This window comes from Gopherus flavomarginatus, chromosome 23, assembly GCF_025201925.1.
Source record: "Gopherus flavomarginatus isolate rGopFla2 chromosome 23, rGopFla2.mat.asm, whole genome shotgun sequence".
Taxonomy (NCBI): domain Eukaryota; kingdom Metazoa; phylum Chordata; order Testudines; family Testudinidae; genus Gopherus; species Gopherus flavomarginatus.
Genome location: NC_066639.1, coordinates 11,770,585 through 11,794,949, shown reverse-complemented (window position 1 = coordinate 11,794,949; position 24,365 = coordinate 11,770,585). Strand labels below are relative to the sequence as shown.

Sequence of the window (24,365 nt, the reverse complement as noted above, 5' to 3'; positions counted from 1 at the left end):
CTGTCTCCCATCAGGTGATGGGATGGTAAATCAGAATGAGGAGGAGAAATCCCATCAGGAAGATGCTGAGCAAGAGGAACCACATGGAACTTTATCAGGAAGATCCAAAGGGAATGTTTCCGGGAGTTGTGCACTCCGAGAAAAAACAAAAGCCTGTGAGACTCAGGGTAGGCCAAAGGAAAACTTTAGTAGCCTCTCAGACCTTGTAACAAGCAACAGAATCAACTTGGAAGAGACACGCTACACATGCCATGAGTGTGGGAAAAGCTTCAATCAGAGCTCTACCCTTATCAGACATCAGAGAATCCACACAGGTGAGAAACCTTATGCATGCGCTGAGTGTGGGAAATGCTTCAATCGAAGCTGTGCCCTTATCAGACATCAGACAATCCACACAGGTGAGAAACCTTATGGATGCTCTGAGTGTGGGAAATGCTTCAATCGGAGCTCAAACCTTAACACACACCAGAGAATCCACAAAGGAGAGAAGCCCTACACATGCTCAGAGTGCGGGAAAATCTTTAGTCAGCGCTCACACCTCATCATACATCAGAGAATCCACACAGGAGAGATGCCTTATACGTGTGCTGAGTGTGGGAAAATCTTTAGTCAGAGCTCTGCCCTTATGAGACATCAGAGAATCCACACAGGGGAGATGCCCTACACGTGCTCTGAGTGCGGGAAAAGCTTCAATCAGAACTCAAACCTTATCAAACATCAGAGAATCCACACGGGGAGAAGCCCTGCACATGCTCTGAGTGTGGGAAAAGGTTCAGTCATTGCTCGAGGCTCACTAGACATCAGAAAATCCACATGAGAGAGAATTGTAATAAATCCTGTGACTAGGGTTGGCCAAAGAATTTTAAAAAAAAAAAAAAATCACATTTGCTAATTCCCACATAGTGATTTTTGCATCATCTTCACCGTGGTCTCTCAGCTCCACCAGATAAGTTGCCGCCTTCTGCCTTTTGCAGCTCATCCTTCTTTGGGGTCAGTCCTCTGATCTTTTCTATCAACTCCTTTCCTTTTGAGTCATAGGAGTGTGTGTCCCTCCAGCCAGGAATGTTCATCAGCTCCAGGTGGGGGAGACAGAGGTTTGATCCCAACAAGCTACACTGAGGCAAAAACTACCTGTGCCTTCCATCCATTAGGACTGTACATGGCGTTGGCTGCTCAAGTTAGTCTATAAGGTGCCACAGGATTCTTTGCTGCTTTTACAATTTAGTGATCTTCATGTAAAAATTGTAGTGGAGATGCAGTCCAAGTGCAGTGGTTGGCATTAGTTTTCCCCTTGACCTGACCTAAACTCCATCACTGTTCCTAGTCTAAACTAACCCTGAGCATCACGGTTATCTTATTCCCCCATTTCAACGCAATTGTTAGTCATCAAGTTCTCTCTTTGGGAACAAATTGTTTCATTCCCAGTTGCTCTGATGTTGCTTCAGGTTGTGCTGGGGAGCAGATATTTTTATTATCATTTTCCGCACTTAAAATATATTGAACTATAACAAAGAGCAGGAACAGGGCAGGGATAGGGGGAAAAAGACATTTAACTCATTGTAACAACAGACGTAGTTAGGGTAAGTCAGAGGGAGTCCCTTATTCCACATCACTCTCCTCCTTCAATCCGTGGTAGAACCTAAGAATCCTTTTCCTTTCCCCAGTTGTGGGATGGGAGACTTCCAAAAGTGCTCCCTGTGCTATAGCACATGGCGAAGCTCAGAGAATAAACCCCAAATCTTCCCTGAGCTTTGCTTTTGAATTCTGTATTTCCGATTACTTCAAGCCTGGGCATTGTGAATATTTACCAGTTTCTCTAGCACTGTTCCTACCATTGTTTCTGTAACATTTTTTGTTTTTTTATGGGACAAGGTTGTTATTTCTTTACCCAACCCCAACCTGGAAGGCCAAGGTGTCTGTTTTCTCTGGCCCCTCCCCACAGACAAATCTGACATGTTTGAACCTGCCAGGAGCAAACAAAAAGCCCCACTGGTCACACACACAAAGCAGATAGACACACACAAGATGCAGAAGAAACTTAATTATTTGAGCTATCAACATTTCCACTTTCCCACAGCATGTTAGTTCTGAAGCTTGTTTTAATTTGTTTATTTTCTTGGAACCAGAACTGGGGAAAGAGAACACTGGAGTCAGTGGAATTACAGCAGGAAGGGATAAGTCTCATGATTCGTCACTAACCAAAGGCTTTGTAAACAGAGCGATAATGTTACTGAATGGTCTGGCTAACCCTACAGTTAGAAACAATCAGCTCTATGGGTGGTAAATTGGCAGAGGCTCTGCTGCAGTTCATGAAATAGCAGCTGTTGAAAGTTAATGTGCTTCTGTTTCAATACCTCTGGAAGAACAGAAAACAATGATCTGTGTTAAAGGAAAATTGCCATTTCTCAGAGCCCCAATTTCTATTGTGTGTGTACAGGAAGGTTTGAATGTGTAGCAGGTAGTTTGGTAAAGCTTAGCTATTTTATGTGTGTAACAGGCTCTGCCCACCTCCAGCAGAGGTTTCAGTCACATACTATGGCAACTTACCGAATGTCACAGAAATTAGTCCATTCCTTCCCATAGTCAGTCTCTGATGGGAATGTTAGAATGAGGCAGAGAACTGGGAGAGTATTGCAGTAGGAATACATTAAAAAGTGGGATTAAAAAGTGGGATTAATCAGAGCTGGGGTGCAGACAGAGCCTATTCTACAGCTAGTGAAGTGATAGGGACACACTCCCACTAGTGATGGCTCTGAAATAACAGCAGAAGCAGATCGAAGAGAATGAGCTCATGTGGGAGCTGTGGGCAGCTGCCCTGTCAGTGCATCACTCACCTGGCAGGTGTTACACAAAACACAGCACTTCCCCTCTGGAAGAGAAACACTCCCCCCCACTGCCACCACTTCATTTTACTGTCTGTGGGGCTGTTTGTCCTGCAGGACTTTGATCTCTTTGGGTGGTCCATGGTGATTCATAAAAGAGCCATTAGGGGAGCAGGAGTCATCCCAATGGAAATCTCTTCACTTCTTTCTCAGTGTTACCTTCCTAGCCCTGGCTTTGGAGATGACCTTAGCCTTATCCTGTCTTGATTTTAAGTAGGATTTTGATCACCTTCTGGGGCTTGGCAGCTTAGAACTTTTGAGCGCTTTTCTCTGCCTTTTTTATCCCCGCTGCAGTCAGTACATTCTAGACATGAGCATGGTGACCTTCCTGAGGATCTTGAGAGCTTTAGCCAGCTTCTTGGTGGGTATTTTCCTGCTCACAGCCACTGTCTTCTTCTCATGACTTGTCCTGGGGGCCCAGCTGCTGATTGAATGTGAAGGAGCCAAGGTAGTGGTGACTTTAGCCCGCACCAAGTTGCCTTTGCTCGTCAGACTCCTGAACCCCAACTGGATGTGGCTCTTGTTCTTCTGCACAGCACAGCCCTGGAGAAGAGGGATCGGCAAATGTACATTCCTATGATCCCTTTGTTTAATTGATGAAAACATAAAGTCGACACTTAGAGAATTGGAACTGATCACAGCTGATGGACAGGTTTGCTAGGTTTTTATGCATTTGGACAGTGAAATGTTGAGTGTTTACATTCATTTCAAGCATCCCCATATAGTGGAGCTCTTGAACATAATGGATAATGGAAATGAAAATGTTTTCCCTTTTTTCAAAAATAAAAATAAAAAAAAAAGAGGCTTATTAGAGGGCACTAGGATTTGAAGCAAGGACCACTTGATTTGCAGTCAAACCCTCTACCACTGAACCGTACCCCCATGAGAGCAGATACTTTCCCCATTGTAGCTGAAGCACATCAGTGATTCCAATAGCAGGGGCAGGTTCTCTCTGGGGCACAGAGATTTTTTGGGGAGTTGGTGGCTCCTTTCTTTCCTCACCCTGGAGGAAACTCAGCTTTTTATTCCATGGTACATGTTTTATGGACTAACAGCAGCAGCTTGAAGAAAGAGGAGCGTGAGATCTCACTCTCAGGGCTGAAGGTGGCCATGTCCCCTCTGTCTGACCGTTGCCATTGCAGGAGAGAAGGTTTCAATGGAATTGAATGCCCTGGCTCAGACTAGAGGCACAGAAAGGTTTTGCTGTTCATTGAACGGCAAAGGAAATTGTGTCTGTATGTGAAACTGAGGAGGGACATGAAATGCCCACAGGATGGTGCAATGCCTTAAGCTAAGGCAGGAGAGTGAAGGAATGGGGCTGAGGAATGACTGAAGTGGACTCATCTGGGATTGAAATGACATTTGTTTGTGTCGGGTAGTGAGAAATGTGACATGAATTCAGATACAGGATTGAGGCTTCTTTAGCTCCTTGTAGAACTTGAACTTGATTTCCCAGAAGGGAGAAAGGGAAAGTCTGGGGTTGCCGTTAGTCCCTGGCTGGAGCAGTGTATAAAAAAGGCGCCAGAGAGATAGCTGGCAATTACAGGCCACTAAGGCTAACTTCAGTACCAGGCACATTGGATGAAATTGTACAGCCCAATTATTAGACACATAGGTAACGGAGTTTGTTGGATGTAGCGGGGTGGTTACTCCCTGCTGCCCTACGGGGGTTGAAACAGCCCAGGAGAGGGCTGTGGCTGGGGCAAGAAGCCTGGGCTGACTGAGGAAAATAGGCTCAGCTGTGGCCATGCCCCAATCAGGCCCAACTGGCCCCTATAAGAGGCTGTGAGCCAGAAATCCAGTCAGTCTCCCTCTGCTTGTAGTGAGAGAAGGGCTTGGCTGCAGGGACCTAAGCAAGACATCTAGCTTGGGAGCAGGGCTGGGGAAGGGCCAGAGGAGCTGGGAGCTCTGGCCTGGAAAGCCCCAGGCTGTAGGCCTGACTATAGGCTGAATAGGTGCAGGGTTGCAATGGGGCAGCCCATGGGGAAGCAGAGGTGGCAGGTCCAAACGCCTTTGCCTGTGATGAGTGGCTCATACTGCAGTCTGCCCCAGTGAATGGGGGCTAGATGAAGACTGGGTAGTAGCCAAGACTGAGGTGAAGTGGGGATAGTGGGTGGGAGTTCCCGTGAGACGGGGAGACCCAGAACTGTGAGGGTACTGCCAGGGTAAAATCGGCACCGGGATCCTGGGAGGGACAGGGGGCCAGCTGTGGTAAGGGAGATCACCGGCCTGCAGAGGGTACTTTGATGGCTGGAGAGCTAATTCCCAAGATAATCAGCAGGAGGTGCCACCAGGTGAGTCTGCCACCGCTTACATTGGGGAAGAATGAACATGGTTTTTGTAAAGGAAAACCATGCCTCATGAATCTACTATAATTCTTTGAGAGAGTCAACAAGCATGTGGATAAAGGTGAGCCCGTGGATATAGTTGTCATGAACAGGTAAGTAAGAGTTAATAAAACAGAAGTGCTTCTTATCTCTTTTGCCTGTAAAGGGTTAACAAAATCTGTGAGCCTGGCTGTCACCTGACCAGAGGACCAATCAGGGGACAGGATACTTCCAAATCTTGAGGGAGGGAAGTTTTTGTGTGTGCTGTTAGAATTTGGTTGTTGTTCACTCTGAGGGCTCAGAGGAACCAGATGTGCGACCAGGTTTTTCTCCAATCTCTCTGATACAGGCTCTTATAAGTTCAGAATAGTGAGTACTAGGTAGATAAAGCGAGTTAGGCTTATGTTTGTTTTCTTTATTTGCAAATGTGTATTTGGCTAGGAGGAGTTCAAATGTGTATTTGGCTGAAAAGATTTTAATTTGTACTTGTATACTTAGGCTGGGAGGGTATTCCCCGTGTCTATAGCTGAAAGACCCTGTACCTGTTCCATTTTAAATTTACAAAAATAATTTTTACTGTTTTTCTCTCTTTAATTAAAAGCTTTTCTTGTTTAAGAACCTGATTGTTTGTTTTTTTTATTCTGGTGAGACCCCAGAGGACTGGGTCTGGATTCACCAGGGACTTGGTGGGAAGAAAGGAGGGAAGGGGGAGAGAGAGGTTAATTTATCTCTGTGTTAGGATTAATTTCTCTCAGGGAGAGTCTGGGAGGGGGAAAGAGAAGGAGGGGGGAAGGTGAATTTTCCTCTCTGTTTTGTGATTCAAGGAGTTTGAATCACAGTGGTCTTCCAAGGTGACCCAGAGAGGGGAAGCCTGGGAGAGGCAACGGTGGGGGAAAGGGTTTACTTTCCTTGTGTTAAGATCCAGAGGATCTGGGTCTTGGGGTTCCCCAGACAAGGTTTTGTGGGGACCAGAGTGTACCAGGCACTGGAATTCCTGGTTGGTGGCAGCGCTACAATTACTAAGCTGGTAATTGAGCTTAGAGGAGTTCATGCTGGTACCCCATCTTTTGGATGCTAAGGTTCAGAGTGGGGAATTATACCATGACAATAGTACACTTAAATTTTCAGAAAACCTTTGACAGTCTCTCCCTAAAGGCTCTGAAGCAAAATGAGATAAGATGGAAAGTCCTCCCTGGGATAGGTAACTGGTTCAAAGGCAAGAAAAAAATGGTCTGATTTTTCAGAATGGAGAGAGGTAAACAGTGGTGTCCCCCTGGGGTCTGTGCTGGGACCAGCACTGTTAAACATACTCCTAAGTGATCTGGAAAAAGGAGTAAACAGTGAGGTGACAATATTTGGAGATGATACAAACCAACTCAAGTTAGTTACATCCGAAAGAGAGTGCAAAGTGTGACAAAGGGATCTTACCAAAGTGAGTGACTGGGCAGCAAAAAGGCAGATAAAATTCAATGTTGATCAATGCAAAGTGATGCACATGGGAAAAGATGATCCCAACTCTACATCTAAACTGAAGGGGTCTAAATGAGCTCTTCAACTTAAGAAAGAGATCTTGGAGTCACTGTGGATACTTCTCTGAAAACATCTACTCAATGTGCATCGGCAGTCAAAAAACCGAACAAAATGTTGGGAAGTCATTAGGAAAGGGATGAATACCAAGACACAAATACAATATTGCCTGTCTATAAATCTATGGTGTGCTCACATCTTGAATACTGGAGCTGATCCCTCTCGCATCTCAAAAAGATATCGGAATTGGAAAAGGTACAGAAAAGGGAAACCAAAATGATTAGAGGTCTTTGAACAGCTTCCATGTGAGGTGAGATTAATAAGACTGAGGGGAGTTTTCAGCTTGGAAAAGAGATGACTAAGGGGGGGCTAGGATAGAGGTCTATAAAATGATGATGGGTTTGGAGAAAGTAAATAAGGAAGTATCAGAGGGGTAGCCATGTTAGTCTGGATCTGTAAGGAAGTGCTATTTACTCCTCAGAACATAAGAACTAGGGGTCACCCAATGAAATGAATAGGCAGCAGGTTTAAAACAAACCAAAGGAAGTATTTCTTCACCCAACACACAGTCAACCTGGGGAAACTCTGTCAGAGGATGTTGTGAGGGTCAAGACTATAAGAGGGTCCAACAAAGAACTAGATAAGTTGATGGAGGACGGGTCCATCATTGGGTGTTAGCCAGGATGGGCAGGGATAGAAAACCATGCTCTTGAAGTGTCCCTACCCTCTGTTTGCCAGAAGCTGGGAATGGGCAACAGGGGATGGATCACTTCATGATTCCCTTGCGGGCACCTGGCATTGGCCACTGTGGGAGGATAGGATTCTGGGCTGGCTGGACCATTGGTCCTATCCAGTATGGCTGTTCTTATGACCAATAGAGGGCAGTCCCCACCAGCAATATCTATATTTTGTGCACTGAAAGGGCTAACTTTCCAAAGCTGACCAAAATGATCAGTGAAAGTGTTTTGGAGAAAACACTAAACAGAACAATGTGAATGAAAATTGGGAGCTATTGTTTGAGGAGCTTGTTAGATGGGCCATAAGTCATGTTGCATAATTAGCTGAGCTTGCAATGGCCTTTCACTCAACTCCCTGACATTTCTCCGTCTGCCAACGTGGTAACTGTTTGGATCTAGATTTTAAATCAATCACAACACATCAGGTTGGGTTAAAAACTGTGGTGCAGATATTTGTGTTCACACTGAAGCCTGGGTTCAGAAACCCTCACTCCTCGTGGGGCCTCAAAGGTTGGGCTCAAGCTCCAATGTCTGCACTGTAATTTTATAGTCTTGCAGACCAAGCCCCATAAGCCTGAGTCAGCTGGCCGGGCTTTGAGACAAGTGCCCTGGGTGTGTTAATCACAGTGTAGACATAACATTAGGATATGTCTCCAGTGCAATGAAAGACCCACAACTGGCCCGTTTGGGATTAATCAGGGTCATGCGGCTTGGGCTGTAAAGTTGCAGTGTCTGTGTCTCGGCTCAGGCTCAGTACCCTGTCCTCGGAGCCCAGAAGGTTGGGAGGGAGTTTAGCAAGTGGAAATGGTAAAACCGCAGTGGAGTATTACCCTGGACTCATGGCAGTTCTCCATTGGTCTGTCTGCTTTGGGGCAGGGACAGAAACACGTCCTGCTGCATTCGTTATTTCAAAGGACGGTTTAGGATTTTCATTCTCACACACGGTGCACAAAACAGGACTCAACCCTCGGCATAAACTAAACGAGCTGCCCACAGATTCTGGCAGCCACAATGAGCATTTGATGTGAGAGCTCAGATCTGCCCCTGTCCCAGAGGGAGGGAGTCGTCTGTGAGGGGATTGGACCACTAACCTATCAGCTCCTAACTCCCAAACTTTCAGTAACTCTATCCTCATTGCGTGTGAGTGTAATTTAAACCATAAGAAAAACCACACTAGGCTAGACCGAAGGTCCATCTAGCTCTGAATCTTGTCTTCTGACAGTACCCTACACCAGGTGCCCCAAAAGCAACTCAGGAAGATACCAGTGGAACTTGAACTCAGGATCTCCTGTATACAAAACAGTGATTTAAGCCAGCTAAGCCTGGTGCCTACAGTTGCTGAAGGGCTCATATCTGCACACACCTGACTCTCTGCCAACCTCCATCTGGGCCTGACAAGCTTTGTTTGTGTTTGGATTCAGTAAAGCAGAGAAGCAGGTGAAGTTTTACTCCCAAGGTACTTTGGACAGGTCTACAGTACAAAATTAGATCGGTGTAACTACATTACTCAGGGGTGTAAAAAACTTATCTCCCCAAGCAATGCAGTTATATCAACCTAATCCCGGTGCAGATAGCACTGTGTCAACAGGAGGGCTTCTCCCATCAACATAGCTTGGGGAGGGGCTTGGTTAGTGAAGACCCAGAGAATAGGTGGCCCATGACTCTTGCATTTGGGGAGGCTGGGTGTGAGCACTGGAAGCTCCCTAGAAGTGGAGAGCCCATTGGTATCCAGACCATGGCACTGCCCCCCCACCTTTGTCCTCTCTCTGAGGGCCCACCTGTGCTCCCGCCTTGCTCCTGTTTGGCCACTTCCCACCCTCACTCTTCCTCTTTGGCTGAGGACTGCTGGTCCACCTTTCACTCGCTTTCCTCCCCCAAGGCCTTCCTGCCCTCTGCTCGTGCCTTTCCACTCCCTACCACAAGCTCTGCCCCCCAGCTGCCATCGCCACATCTGATCTATCCCTGCAACCCACCCTGCCAACCAGCCACACCTCCCTGCCCGTCTCCTGAGACCACCCTGCCCACCACTCACATCTCTCTGCCCTTCCCCGAGACCTGCCCTGCCCACCTCTTTCTTTGGTTGTCTGTTGTTATTCCATGAAATATCAAGAATGGAATAAAAAGATGAGTTTACTCCAGGGTGAGGAAAGAAAGGAGCCACCAACCCACTGGTATTCCTGCTTTAGTTAAAGTGTTTTAACTAAACAGTTATTGAATGTCCTCCCTATGCCCCTTGTGTCACCAGAGCACATCTATGCTAGCAGTTCTTGGAGGGCAACAGAGAGCGGTGCACTGTGGGTAACAATCCTACTGTGCAACTGGCTGCAGGGTGTTTTGGGAAGGGTTTCCAATGCCTCACGGGCTGGTACAGCATCACATGATGCAGGTTTCTCTATCCCACCATTCCATGGGTATCTTACTAGATTACCAGCAGCTTTTCAACTGCAGTGTGCGTGGTGGGGTAGAGACTGTTTGTGTGTGGGGAGAGACAGTGTGTGTGTTGGAGAAGAGTGAGTGTGTTGAGCTAGGTAGGAGCAGATCATTATTATCCCTACTTGAAAGAGGGAGAATTATGGCTGAGAAAGGAGAATTGATTTGTCTTAGGTCACACAGCCAGTCAGTGGCAGAGTTGGGAATAGGACCCAAGAGCCCTGATTTTCAAACTAACCATCGGATCTTGAATTTCAGACATTTACTGACCTGAATAAAGTGCTCTCAGATGAGCTCCAGACCAACAACAGTGCACAGTAATTATTCAGCAAGTATTTGAGGAGAACTGCAATGTTAGAGAGAATCATGAACTGCTCAGAGACAATTAATGCAGAGAAGCAGCAAAATTCATCAAACATATGACTGGTTCTGACTGATTTCCTTGGTCTTAAAAGAGAACAACAAGGACCTGAGTCTCCTCCCTGTCAATAACCCCCTGCTCAGCCAGTCAGGGTAGAGACTGAGGACATGAGGCTGAGGATTCTCACCAGAGAGCCCAAAGGATGGCCCAGGTCATCGGTGGGGATCACTGCCCGAACACTATTTCAGCCCCACATTTTTGGCTGAACCTTCCACAGGGGGAGCTGCAAAGCACTTCCCTGTAACTAACACACACACACACACACACACACACACACACACACACACACACCTCTCCTGTTGTTGGGAATGGAATAGGAGAAAGGATAAAAGAAGCAAGAGACAAAGAGAAAGGAGAGAGGGAGGAAAAGGTGAAACCCTAACGTCCCCAGTGATTCTAAGGGACAAAATCCCAGGTGCAGAATAAAATATGCCTCCTTAAGCTCGTGTTTTCCATGCCTCGAAATCAACTCTCACCAGATGGATCAGACTGAACAGGTTTCGAACCTCCAGGAGCCTCTTACCTTCTAAACAGGGATGGCTGTTTTCTAGTAAAATCACTAAAAGGGAAGGAGAAAACTCGAAAGAGGTTCCTCCTGGCGCTCACATCTGTGAACCCAAATACTCTCTCAGTGCTCAAAGAGAGACCTGGAGAAGGAGACTTGATGAAGCAAAGCCACAGGGGTCTCTGAGGTTTCCCTGGTCCCTTGCCCCTGTCCTCCCTGGCTGATGTCAGCATTTCTGTGAGGTCACCACCTCCCCACCACCTTTGACCAATAGTCTGAGGTCCTGCAAAAGGCCTTTGTGATGTCACTGCCACACCCCTCCCTTGCTGTGCCAATGTCCTGCCCCTGGCCAGGCCCTTTGGAGGTTTGAGCTACTCCCTTTGGATGACCCCGCTCAAGGAGCGTTCGTTCCAGGCAGCAAGCTGGCTAGACAGGAAAACATCAGACATTGCTCCCAATGCTACACTCAGTTTTTTAGAAATTAGTCAACTTTATGGCCAGAAGAGACCATTAGAGCATCTAATCTGACCCCCTGCATATCACAGGCCTCCTGTATGACACAAGAGCTACTTTTGGGGCAAACACATTCCAGAAAGACATCTAGTCTTCATTAAATGACATCAGGAGATGGAGAATCCACCACTTTCCTTGGTAGCTTGTTCGTGTGGTGAATCATCCTCGCTGTTGACTATTTGTGCCTTAGTTGTAATATGAATTTGTCTCTTTTCACCTTCCAGCCATTGGGTGTTGTTATACCTTTCTCTGCTAGACTCAAGAGCCCTTTAATACCCAATCTTTTCTCTCCATTAAGGCACTTCAACGAAGTCACCTTTCAATCTTCTTTTCATAAGATAAACAGGTTGAGCTCTTTCAATAGCTCACTAGAAGGTATTTTTCTCCAGCCCTCAGAACATTTGGTGGCTTTTTGCTTCCCTAGCTCCAATTTCACAACATCTTTTTCAAATGACGACACCAAAACTGGAGGCTATTCCAATATCAGTCTCACTCATGCCGTGTCACCTCCTGTGATGTTATTGACATAATCTGTAACTGTATAGATCACTGTTGCGACCACTGTTCTATATTTGCAGCCAATACTGTAGAAAGATTGTCGTGGAAGGGGTCTAGGGAGAGGTTATGATTGGCTGATTATAATGAAGCTATCTCTAGATGCGTATCTTTTTTGTAGTTGATGTTATGAATATTGACTCTATGCTGCCCATATTTCAAACTTGTGCCATAATGGGGGACAAAACAGCCACCTTGTTAGAAGTGGCTTTGCCAATAGATGGAACCTGGGATTTAAACTCCCAATGATCACACGGTGTTTGGGATCCATTTGAATTCCTCTCCCAGGTCTTTGACACTTTCATCTCCACTCATAGCGACTCTGACATAGCATTTAAGAAGTCAAAGCATCATCTCCAAGCACAGACAACGGAGAATGCTTCATCACATGACACTTTGAGAAGTGGATGGATAGAACATGATGAAGATAAACTCTGCCTGGCTCAGACAAAAGCTAACAGTTCTGCAGTGATGAGGAAGGAGGGAATCTCTGAGTCACCCGTCCATGGTCAGGTCTTCACAGTGCTCCCGAGCTGGAAAGTGAAGAACCTCCTCGGTCCCGCCGTGAGACTGAGGAACAGGAGGCCTGTCAGTCACCCCTATTCCTACCGTCCTGCATTCCTGGTGTCCAGCATCCCAGAGGGCCTCCCTGGCAGCGCTGAAACCCAACCGCCATCTGGACTCCCCACTTCTCCTCCTCAACGGCTCTAAATCAGCCAGAGAGTGGAAGGTCATGGGCGCTGCACCAGCACGTGGGATCCACTGCTCCTGAACAGTGGGAAAAGGTTTCTGTGTTGGGGCATCGTTTAGTGTTTTCCAGTTTCCAAGGGAGGGTTTATGGCCTGAGCGTTAAGCTCCCAAAGCCAGTCACTGTTTCATTGTATTCATTACATTTGCATTTTCCCCTGTTCCCCCATTTTTCTGTACCTTTACCCTGGCTACACTTACCAAACCACCTTGTCTCCTCTGTATTTTATTTACAGCACACAAAGAGGGAAGCTAAATCCACTGGTGATACAGACAGGAGGGAGTCGAGTTTGTATCTCCTGAGAAAAGGGGCTTTTTCCTTTCCTATTTCTCCCCTACCATTTCTAACATTTTCCTTTGAAGTGTTACCTTATTCAGCTTGATGTAACATTACCTTTTAAGATAAAAACTACGAAATACAGAACTAGAGACATTTTTTCAAAATCTGGGATTTAGACATTTTATTTAAAGCCGGGGGGTGGGTGTCGGAGTTTCTGAGAAGGTTTTTGTTTGCAAGAAGCAACATTGTTGGGTCTGTTATTGTACCAAGTGGGGAGATGGTTGTCTATAAAGGAGGAGTCAAGACTAAATGCATCCAGTGAGGATGGGATTCGAACCCATGCATGCAGAGTACAATGGATTAGCAGTCCATCACCTTAACCACTCAGCCACCTCATCTGAGCTGTAACAAAAGAGACAGGAAGAGAAATCTAAGGCCAGCAGATTTAGGGACACTAAAGAGTTGCCCACTACTAAGCATAAGCAGGGTCTGAATGAGCTCCCCCTCACATCTAGTGAGGAGATGGGGAAAGACTTCAGGAACAGACCGTGTTTGCATAGACACACCTACTCTGCCTAGCTATGCAGCATGATGGGGCTGCTTCCCCAAAATGACCAGTTTGGGGTGGTGGTGGGTTACAAATCACTTTAGGATTGAGTGGAATGAAAACATTCTCCTTCCTGTATGAGTGAAGGGCAGCAGAACATACCTAGTCCGTCCTGATGGAGGGGTAGGTGGTTGAGGAATAGCTTTTATTGGACTGCAAAGAAGTGATTGAGGACGTCAACATAAAACAGTGGTCCCCAAACATTTCACATTGTGTCCTCTTAGCCATGGCTGTGGCCCCTCGGAAGCCACGGTCAAGAACCAGGGCTGGGAGGAGTGGGGCTGTTGCTTGCTGGGGTGAGGGGTGTGAACAGCAGTAAAGGGGTTGACACCGGGCTGGGAGCCAGGGACCTAGGCTGAGGGTGGGGTTCGGGAAGAGCTGGGACAGAGTGGGGCTGAGTGTTGCTCCCTCCCTACCCTCCACAGGAGCTGGCTCAGGCCCTGTGGTGCTCCCATGCATGTTCCTCTGTGTCCCCCTAAGAGTCACTCCCCACATTTTGGGGACCACTGAACCCTACTCACTAAGCAGGGGCTAGTGATGCCAAAGCCCAGGGAAAGGGAGAAGAAGTGTGGGGGCCCCAGCACCGGAACCATGCCCCCACCTTCTGTCTGTGGCTCCACCACCTTCCGCCCACGGCCCATCCACTGTCACCTCTGTTCCACCCCTTCCCCCACCGGCCCCACCGTCACTCCTTTATCCCTGCACCACTGTGGCCCTGAGACCAGTAAGCTCTGTGCTCGTGTTGCAGCCCCTGGGCCATAGCAGAGAGTGGCAGCTCCTCCAGCCTTTGGGCTGACATAGGGGAGACTTTTGCAGGGGGGCCTAATTTGGCCAAGGCCCCTAGTCATGGGCCCCACTGTCCCCTTGGCAACGCAAAGTTTGGGAAGGCTGAGCCCCTCCCACCTCCATTACGAGCCACCCAGGCTACCACTGCTCAGTGTGTGGCCAATCTCCCTGTGTTCTCTGCTGTTCGTGCTGGGGAGCCTGGCCAGCACTAGGGGTGGGGCAGCCCAGCAGCAGCCCAGGGCTCCAGGGGGTCAAAGGGCACCGTGTGGCAGTGCAAAGGTGCTCACAGCTCTCCCCTGCCCCAATGCTCCTCCATGGGCCCATAGATGGTTGGGGGGGAGCGAGGAGCAACACTATGTGCTCCATGCGTTCTGGTCACTTTCCCTACCTGGGCTGTGCTGTGAGGGGAGCATCAGAAGCTGCTGCTCTCTGCCCTCCCGCTATGCAGCCTGGCTGAGGAAAGTGACCTGGATGCAGGGAGCTCAGATGATGTCACTTCTCACACACCCCCACCCCCACAGCCGCTAGGGGTACCCAGAGGAGCAGCATCCCAGGGAGGAGCAATGCTAGCTGCTCCATTCACACAGGTCACTGTCCGCACGTGGGTGCAGGAGGGGGTGCAGGGGTTGGGGACAAAGGAGGGGGTGCAGGGATTGGGGTGAAGGGGTTGCAGGAGAGGGGCAGTGGCTGGGGGCACAGGGGTTAGGGGTGAAGGGGGTGCAGGAGAGGGGCAGGGGTTGGGGCACAGGAGGGGGCCCAGGGGTCGGGGGTGCAGGAGAGGGGCAGTGGCTGGGGGCACAGGAGGGGGCAGAAGGGCAGTGGCTGGGGTCACAGGAGGGGCACAGGGGTGTCAGGGACTCTACCCCAGACGGCAAAGTTCGTTGTCTGACCGCGAGAGAGACAGGCAACACCAGCAAGGTCCGATCAAAAGCTCTTTATTGACAAGTGCACGCATCAATAGAGAGCAGCTCGTCTCCCGAGAGAACCAGCCCCCTCTTTACATCTTAGTATAAGCCTATATAGACAGTTCTGTCGTGTCATAAATTATTCACTGGAGCAACCCACCCCCTTCTTCTAACAACTAGAAACTAGACACCTTTAGTATACATGCATGCCTAAAGTTAGAAATGTAAGGGAGTTAAAAACAAACAAAGAACAAAACCAGGGAGCGAAAACAAGGAGGCTGGGAAACTAGGACTCTTATCAGTTCTTCGAAGGAGCTGCCCGAACACAGCACATCTGGTACTATGCCAGGAATGCAGCTTCTCTCTTATCTCACTTTTTCCCAGCGCTTGTGAGACATGCTGCTGCTTCTCAGTGTTTTCCACTCAGGGATTACCCACAAACCTCTGTTAGCCTGACTTTGGTCAGGTTGGCATACCTGGTTTTGTCTGCTATATCTTTATTCAGGCCTAACAGGGGTTAGGGGTGAAGGGGATGCAGGAGAAGGGCAGTAGCTGGGGGCACAGGAGGGGGCACAGGAGTTAGGGGTGAAGGGGGTGCAGGAGAGGGGCAGGGGTTGGGGACACAGAAGGGGCACAGGGGTTAGGGGTGAAGGGGGTGCAGGAGAGGGGCAGGGGCTGGGGGCACAGGAGGGGAGTGTGGGAGTTAAGGGCAAAGGGGACGCAGTGTAGGGTTTAGGGCACAGGAGGCAGCAGGAGTGGGGGTGAAGGAGATGCAAGGGTTGGGAGTGCCGGAGCTAGGGGGGAAAGGGGGAGGGGTATCGTCCAGGGGCGATGGTGAAGTGCCAAAGGCTAAGTTTTATCCAGGGCACCATTTCCCCTAACCCTGGTCCTTGGTAACATTTCTTGCTGGGACGGGGAGGGGAGAGAGATGAGGCGTTTTCTCTCTCTGTTTCTTTCCTCTTATTTTTCTGCTCCTTCCTTCAATTCCAGAAACCTCCCTTGTGTTTCAGACTGTGCAGTGACTCCCTCCCCACCCCAGGACTCTGGAACCTTTGGAGCAGAAAGATCCCACGAGCTGAGGGTGAATCCACGGCTGAGTAGCAGGCAGGAAGGAGTCCTAGCAGCTCTTCTGGGAGTGCAGGTGAAGAATGACTCCCCCTTCCCTAGATTCTCCCCATGGGACTCTGGGGAACAGGGAGGGTTGTGTGATAGATTCCTGTAACCTTTCTGCCCCTCTGAGTTGGAAGAAACAAGGGCTGGGTTCAGTATCTAGGGGTTCTGCTTCAATAACACAATACAAAACCGGCTCGAGCTCCCACCCAGTGACCTGGGACAATTACACACCACCCCTCGGGGTGCCTCTAGGAAGCAATACTTCCCCTCTTGCAAGCAGGGAGTCTGAGCCGCTCCATTCCACCAGCCATTCCATGAACCACTCCAGTGGTCCCTGAAAACTGCTCTGCTGGGGCAGCTAAGAGCCACCAAATGTTCTGAGGGCTGGAGAAAAACGCCTTTAGTGAGCTATTGAAAGAGCTCAATCTGTTTAGCTTGTCAAAAGAAGATTGAAACGTGACTTCACTGAAATGTTGAAGTGCTTTCAGGGAGAGAAAAGACTGGGTATTAAAGGTCTCTTTAATCGTCCAGAGAAAAGCAAAACAAGACCCAATGGCTGAAAAGTGAAAAGAGACAAATTCATATTACAAATAAGGCACAAATAGTCAACAGCGAGGTTGTTTCACCACAGGAACAAGCTACCAAGGAAAGTGGTGGATTCACCATCTCCTGATGTCATTAACTGAAGACTAGATGTCTTTCTGGAATGTGTTTGCCCCAAAAGTAGCTCTTGTGTCATACAGGAGGCCTGTGATATGCAGGGGGTCAGATTAGATGCTCTAATGGTCTCTTCTGGCCATAAAGTTGACTAATTTCTAAAAAACTGAGTGTAGTATTGGGATGTTTTCCTAGTCTAGCCAGCTTGCTGCCTAGAACGAACACTCCTTGAGTGGGCTGACCACAGGGAGTAGCTCAAACCTCCAAAGTGCTTGGCCAAGGGCAGAACATTAACCCAGCAAGGGAGGGGTATGGCAATGACATCTGTGACAAAGTTCCTCCTCTACCTTAGTGGGTCTTGCGCTTATTGGTGGATTTGTTCACCTCAGTGATCTTCCCCTCTTGTGGAACCCACAGTCTGGGTCAGCAACTCCTCTGTCTGATCAGGAGTTGGGAGGCTTGGGGGGAACCCAGGCCCACCCTCTACTCCAGGCTCCAGCCCAGGGTCCTGTGGATCACCGCTGTCTATAGTGCCTCCTGTACCAGCTGCATGAGAGCTACAACTCCCTGGGCTACTTCCCCATGGCCTCCTCCAAACACCCCTTCTTTATCCTCACCACAGGACCTTCTTCCTGGTGTCTGATGACACTTGTCCTCCTCAATCCTCCAGCAATACACTCTCAGCTTCTTGCTCCCAGCTCCTCACAAACACTCCTTCTCCTCTGGCTCCTCCCTGCCTGATTGGAGTGAGCTCCTTTTTAAACCCAGGTGCCCTGATTAGCCTGCCTTGATTGGCTGCAGGTGTTCTAATTAAAGTAACTATCTCTACTGCCTTCTAGAAAGATCTTAATTGGCCCCAGGTGCCTTGATTAACCTGCAGCAACTGCCATTTAGTTACCAGGGTACTAGGGATTTGTTTAGCCTGGGGCTAACATACCTGTTTCTCATTACTTTACTGTAGCCATCTGGCCTTGCCTCATCACACATCACAAAGGCCTTTTGCAGGTCCTCAGACTATTGGTCCAAGGTGGTGGGGAGGTGGTGACCTCACAGAGAGATGCTGACATCAGCCAGGCAGGACAGGGGTGAGGGGCCAGGGAAACCTCAGAGACCCCTGTGGCTTTGCTTCAGCAAATCTCTTTCTCCAGTTCTCTCTTTGAGGATTGAGAGACTATTCAGGTTCATGGACGTGAGCACTAGGAGGAAACTCTTTCGAGTTTTCCGCTTCCCTTGTAGTGATTTTACTAGAAAACAGTCATCCCTGTTTAGAAGGTAAGAGCCTCCTCGAGGGAAGGGGTGTCATGGGGGTATCACAGTTCAGATGCCAATGCCCCTCCGCCCCCACTGTAAGGAAGCTCCTGCCACCTGCTCTGTGTTTGCAGGGTGGGAGAGAGCAGCATCCACGGCAGATATTTGCTCCTGGCTGCGGAGCAGAGCAGCAGGCTCAGCTGTCAGACCTTCCTGGAGCTATGAAACAGGAGGGCTCCATGGCTCTGTAGCAGAATGCAGGGCAGGCGAGTTCAAGGCAGGCATTGTGGGATACTGGTGGAGGCCAGTTATGGTTATATAATGAACGGCAGCATCTATACTGGCACTCTGTCACTTTAAATTTGCTGCAAAAAACTCTAGGCCTCTCACTGAAGTGGTTTTATTTTGTCACCAAAACAGGGCAGTTTTGTCACCAGACGTGGCATTGCAGTGTGTACACTAGCCACAAGCTGTCAACCGAGGGAGAGTTGTGAGTTTTTCGTACACCTGAGCAATATAATTCTGCTGAAATAATTTTGTAGTGCAGACCTGGTCAAAGATTTACACACACACACACACACACACACACAGAACTTGCAAGGAAAACCTCATCTGCTCCTCTGCTTTGCAGAACCCAAACACAAGCAAAGCTTGTCAGGTCCTGGTGGAGATGGCAGGGAGTCAGGTGTGGTCAGACACTGTGTTTTAGCCACATGCAGGCACCATGGCTTAGCTGGCTAAAGCCTTATAACTAGGAGATCCTGGGTTCAACTCCCAATAGTACCTGGGGGAGTGGCTTTTGGGGCACCTGGTATTGGCTACTGTCAGAAGACAAGCTTCAGAGCTAGATGGGCCTTTGGCCTAGCCCCAGGTGGTTTTTCTTATGGTTTAAATTATGCTCAGAGCCACTGATAATAGAGTTACTGAAAGTCTGGGAGATAAGAGCTGATAGGTCAGTGGTCCAGTCCCCTCGCAGATGACCCCCTCCTTCTGGGACAGGGGCAGGTCTGAGCTCTCACACCAAATGCTCATTGTGGCTGCCAGAATCTGTGGGCAGCTTGTTTAGTTTACACCCAGGGTTGCGTCCTGCTTTGTGCACGTGCGTGAGAATGAAAATCCTAAACCACCCTTTGAAATAACGACTCCAGCAGGACATGTCATTGTCCCTGCCCCAAAGCAGACAGACCAATGGAGAAATGCCATTGAGTCCATGGTAATGCTCCACTGCCGTTTTACCTTTTTGGCTTGCTAAACTCCTTCTCAGCCTTGTGGGGTCCCAGACCCCGGTATTGAGCCTGAGCTGAGACGTCTACACTGCAAATTTACCACCCCACGGCCCAAGCCCCAGGAGCCTGAGCTGGCATGGGGCAGCCCTGGGTGTTTCATTGCAGTGTGGGCATAGCCTAGTATTACATCTACACTGCCATTAACACGCCCAAGTCACTATTCTCAAACCCTGGGTCAGCTGATTCAGGCTTGTGGGGCTCGTGCTACAGGGTAATAAAATTGCAGTGTAGACACTTGGGCTTGAGCCCAGCCTCCGAGACCCCATGAGGGGTGAGGGTCTCTGAGCCTGGGCTCCAGTATGAGCCCAAATGTCTACACTGCAGTTTTTAGCCTCACAACCTGAGCTCCAGGAGCCCAAATCAGCTCATCCAAGCCAGCCAGGCCACAGGGCTTTTATCTCAGTACAGCTGCACTCTCAGGGTACGTCTACATTGCAATGCAAGCTCAGGGTTAGCAGAAGTCATGTCAGCAGCCCCAACAAATAAACCTAAACCATGAGGAAAAGACCCACCCACAAATAAGCTGGGCAGTGTCCTTCTCCCTAAGGTTCGTAAGTCCAGCAACCAAAAGTCCTTTAACATGAGCCATCCCCTCTCTGCACCCCACTCACAGCTGTTGTCCTTACTCAGTGCACACCCAGAGGTTCCTCTGTAGAGTTCATCTACCATCCTGGGTGGAAAAGGGGGAAAATAAAAAGGCACCGCACTCACTATGTTGTCTAGGGACTCACTCACCCCTCCACAGCCACCCTGACCTAAAGTTGGTCTAACACATAAATTTTAGTATTAGGACCTAAGCCCCAGCCCACTTGGCTTTGGAACCCATATCCCCTGCCTAGCGAGTGCTATTGAATTGAGGGTGAGTCCTTCCATTGGGGTCTGCCAAGCACAGTTCTGCTGCCCTTGATTCACACAACAAGGATAACAAATTTCTCCTTCCCCAATAACCAGGAGACTGGGAATCCAACACCAGCCAAAAGTGATCATTTCGGCAAGCAATCCAACATATTTCCAACATACTGTAAAATCCACTTGCAGACTCATACACAAAACTTTGCAAGAAAATCTTCCTGAGGGGGTCTGAAGCACCTGCTGCTGGAGGGAAGGAGGGAGCTGTGGGCTGGGACTGAGGAGCAGCACGAGGAGGAGGGGCCTGTGGGTTGGGATTGAGGGGCACTGGGAATGGGGGGGGCTGTGGGTTGGGACAGAGGAGAAGGGTGAAGAGGAGCAGGCTCTGGTTGGGAGTGAGGAGCAGTGAGCATAGGAGGGACTGAGAGTTGGGATTGAAGGGCATTGGGAATAGAGAGGACTTGGGTTTAGGCCGAAAAGCATCCTCATTTGGGGATCCAGCAGGACGGGGAAGGCAGCAGGTGATTCTAATTCCTTAGGGATATTCTCTGTGTGTGTGTGTGTGTGTGTGTGTGCAGAGGAGGAACACGCTATATGCCCAGAGGCCTTTATTTCTCCAGCCTGTGAGGACAGGGGGGATGTCAGGAAGTTGCCCCTTCAATCCCCCATCCCACAAAGGCCCTTCTTAGAAAAGGCAAAATCCTGAAGAGAAACAACAACATAAAAGAAGACTCCAGAAAGACAGATTTTTAAGATATAGTGAGTAGTTCATCACCTGACTAGGGACTTGAACTTTGGACCCTCAGTTTAACAGTCTGTTGTGCTACCAACTGAACTACCCAGGTTCAAAAAGCAAAAGAGTAAGTTGGTGCAGAGGAGAAACTAGTCAAGAAAACAAGAGCAGGAAACAATAGGGGAAACCTGCTGCTCTCTCTGGTCTGGTCAACACTACGAGTTTATATCCAATTTATCAGCATTAAATCGCATTAACCCTGCACCCGTCCACACAACAAAGCCCTTTATATTGGTATAAAGGGCTCTTAATACCAGTATCTGTACTCCTCCCTGATGACGAGTAGTGCTGAAATTGGTATTGCCATGTCGGATTAGGGTTAGTGTGGCTGCAATTTGATGGTATTGATCTCCGGGTGCTATCCCACAGTGCACCATTGTGACCGCTCTGGACAGCAATCTGAACTCAGATACACTGGCCAGGTAGATAGGAAAAGCTCCGTGAACTTTTGAATTTCATTTCCTGTTTGCCCAGCGTGGAGCGCTGATCAGCACAGGTGACCATGCAGTCCCAGAATCAAAAAAGAGCTCCAGCATGGACCATATGGGAGATACTGAAGCTGATCTCTGTATGGGGAGATGAATCTGTTCTATCAGAACTCCGTTCCAAAAGATGAAATGCCAAAACATTTGAAAAACTCTCCAAGGCTATGATGGACAGAGGCCACAACAAGGACTCAACGCAGTGCTGAAACTTAAGGAGCTGAGACAAGCGTACCAGAAAGCCAAAGAATGAAATGTACGCTCACGGAGGGAGGGGCGACTGATGACTGTAGCTATCCCACAGTTCCCGCACTCTCCAAAAACCATTTGAATTCTTGGCTGAGTTCCCAAAGCCTGAAGGGTCAAAAACATTGTCCCGGGTTGTTCAGGGTATATGTTGTCCCCCCCCCCCCCATGAAAGCAAAGGGACAAAAATCCTTTCTCGCCTTTTTTCAATGTCACTGTATGTCTATTGGATGCTGCTGGCAGACGTGGTGCTGCAGCGCTACACAGCAGCATCCCCTTCCCTTCTGTAAGCAGTGTCAGGATAAGCTCTACCCTGACATCTGGTGGAAAGAATGTCAGAGAGTTTATTTGCATAGACACGCCTACCCTATCCCAGATTGCTGAGCGGTGGGACTGCTTGGTGACAAATGACTCACCCTCAGTTGGGTGGTACTTGCTAGACAAGGGTCATGGGTTCCAAAACCCAGTGAAGTAGAGAGGTTGGGGACAGGTATCTGTGCCTGGTGGTGCAGGCTCCTTGTGGAGCCAGAAGCACCAGTTGCACCCCCTCCTCTCTCCACTGTGGAATGTCAGAATTGATTTTTTTATTCCCTCAAGAATCTAAATACAGGTTACTGAGCTGAACGCACTTTGGGCTAATGGTGCACTCGTACTGGGGCTCCCCCACTAAGAGCTGAGATCACTAAGAGTTGAAATCACAAAAAAGCTGAAATGACTGAGCTGAGAGCACTGAGCATTGTGCTAGCTAAGTGGGGGAGCCTGAAGATATGCTGTGGAACAGAGCAGCTGGCGGAGTGGAGCAGTTGCGGGGATGGCTGGAGCGGATCACGGGACAGCTGGTGGCAGCAGAGCGGCTGGCAGAGCGGAGTAGCTGTGGGATGGGTGGAGCGGCCCACAGAGTGAGCGGAGCCGAGCAGTTTTGCAGAGCAGCTCATGGAGCAGAGCAGCTGGTGGAGCGGAGCAGTTCCTGAGGACGGCTGGAGGAGCAGAGTGGAGCAGCTGGTAAAGAGGAGCAGTTCGTGGAGAAGGCGGAAGCAGAACCCACGGAGAGGCAGGGCAGTTGGCCCCGGACCATGTAAGGTGCCCCTTTCTACCCAGGCTGGGGGGAGGGACCTCTACAGATAGACTCTCGAACTCTGGGGTGGCATTGACCAGAGACTTTTGGGTTGTTGGACTTTGGGGTGATTGGACTTAAAACCCTAAGCGGAAAAAGGACAGTGCCAAACGTACTTGGAGGTGGGTTTTTGTTTATGGTTTGTGTTATAACCCTGTTTGTGGTGTTTCTCCAATGGGATGCCGCATTGATTCCTTCCTTTATTAAAAAAGATTTTGCTACACTCAGACTCCGTGCTTGCGAGAGGGGAAGTATTGCCTCCTAGAGGCGCCCAGGGGGGTGTGGTATGTGAGTGTCCCAGGTCACTGGGTGGGGGCTCGAGCCGGTTATGCATTGTGTTACTGAAACGGAACCCCTGGATACTGAACCCGGCCCTTGTTGCTGCCAACTAGAGGGGCAGAAGGGTTACATTTTTGGGGGCTCGTCCGGGATCCCTGGGTCAGTACCCCTCGCAAGCACTTGTTGAGTGTTCCACTGTATTGGGAAATAATTATGTTTATATTTTGAGGAAACTACTGTTTGTATAATGGCTAATATGTCAGGTTTGTTGGGCCCCAGTCCTGCAGCCTCTAGCTCAGGGGCGGCAGACTCAGCCTATGATTGGGCAAAAGCACTGGGGCATATATTGGAAAAGATTGTGTTGGCCTATGCTACGTCAAACTCTTGTCGTAAGTTAAGGTTATTTGATGGGGAAGAGGAGTTTGAACTCTGGTCGGAGCATACTACTGAAATGCTGCGGGAGTGGGCCGTACCCGATGTAGAAAAGCGACGATGTCTAATAGAGAGCCTTAGTGGCCCAGCATTAGATGTAATTCGCACCCTGAAGCTCATTGACCCTGAGGTCAGTGTGAAGGACTGCCTAGAGGCCCTTGATAATACCTTTGGGAGCGTAGAGGGCCCTGAGGACAGTTACTGTAAATTCATTAATTCCCGACAGCAAAGGGGTGAGAAAATTTCAGCCTATATACAGAGGCTGGAGAGACTACTTCAGAGAGCTGTTATGAGGGGAGCAGTGACTGCTGAGCAGATGGATCAGACCAGACTGGCTCAAGTTGTAAGAGGGACTCAGTATCGGAACCCAATCCTACTTCATCTCCGACTAAGAGAACGGCAGGAACATCCCCCAAGTTACTCCCAGCTGATAAAGGAGGTCAGGGAAGAAGAAGAAAGGCAGGCAGCCAGCTAGTGTTGGGAAGCCCAAACATTGGAACGAGCCAGTACGACACCACCGCCAATGGCCAGTGTACTGATGGTGAGCACCACAGAGGAACTTGCCCAACAAATGCAGGTCCTGACAGAACGGATAGCTGAGCTGCAAAGCATCATTGACCAAGCTAAGACTTCCCGGAATAAGG

The 24,365-nt window shown here is 49.0% G+C and overlaps 1 protein-coding gene and 1 pseudogene across 2 annotated transcripts in view; one reads left to right on the top strand and one right to left on the bottom strand.

Annotated features, from left to right (window-relative positions):
* Window positions 1-2,662, top strand: part of LOC127039334 (zinc finger protein 879-like) — an 82,766-nt pseudogene extending 80,104 nt beyond the window's left edge.
* The window catches only part of LOC127039351 (zinc finger protein OZF-like), a 1,232,974-nt gene that overhangs the window by 1,170,109 nt on the left and 38,500 nt on the right, over window positions 1-24,365 (bottom strand). The gene's annotated exons all lie outside the window — the stretch shown is intronic.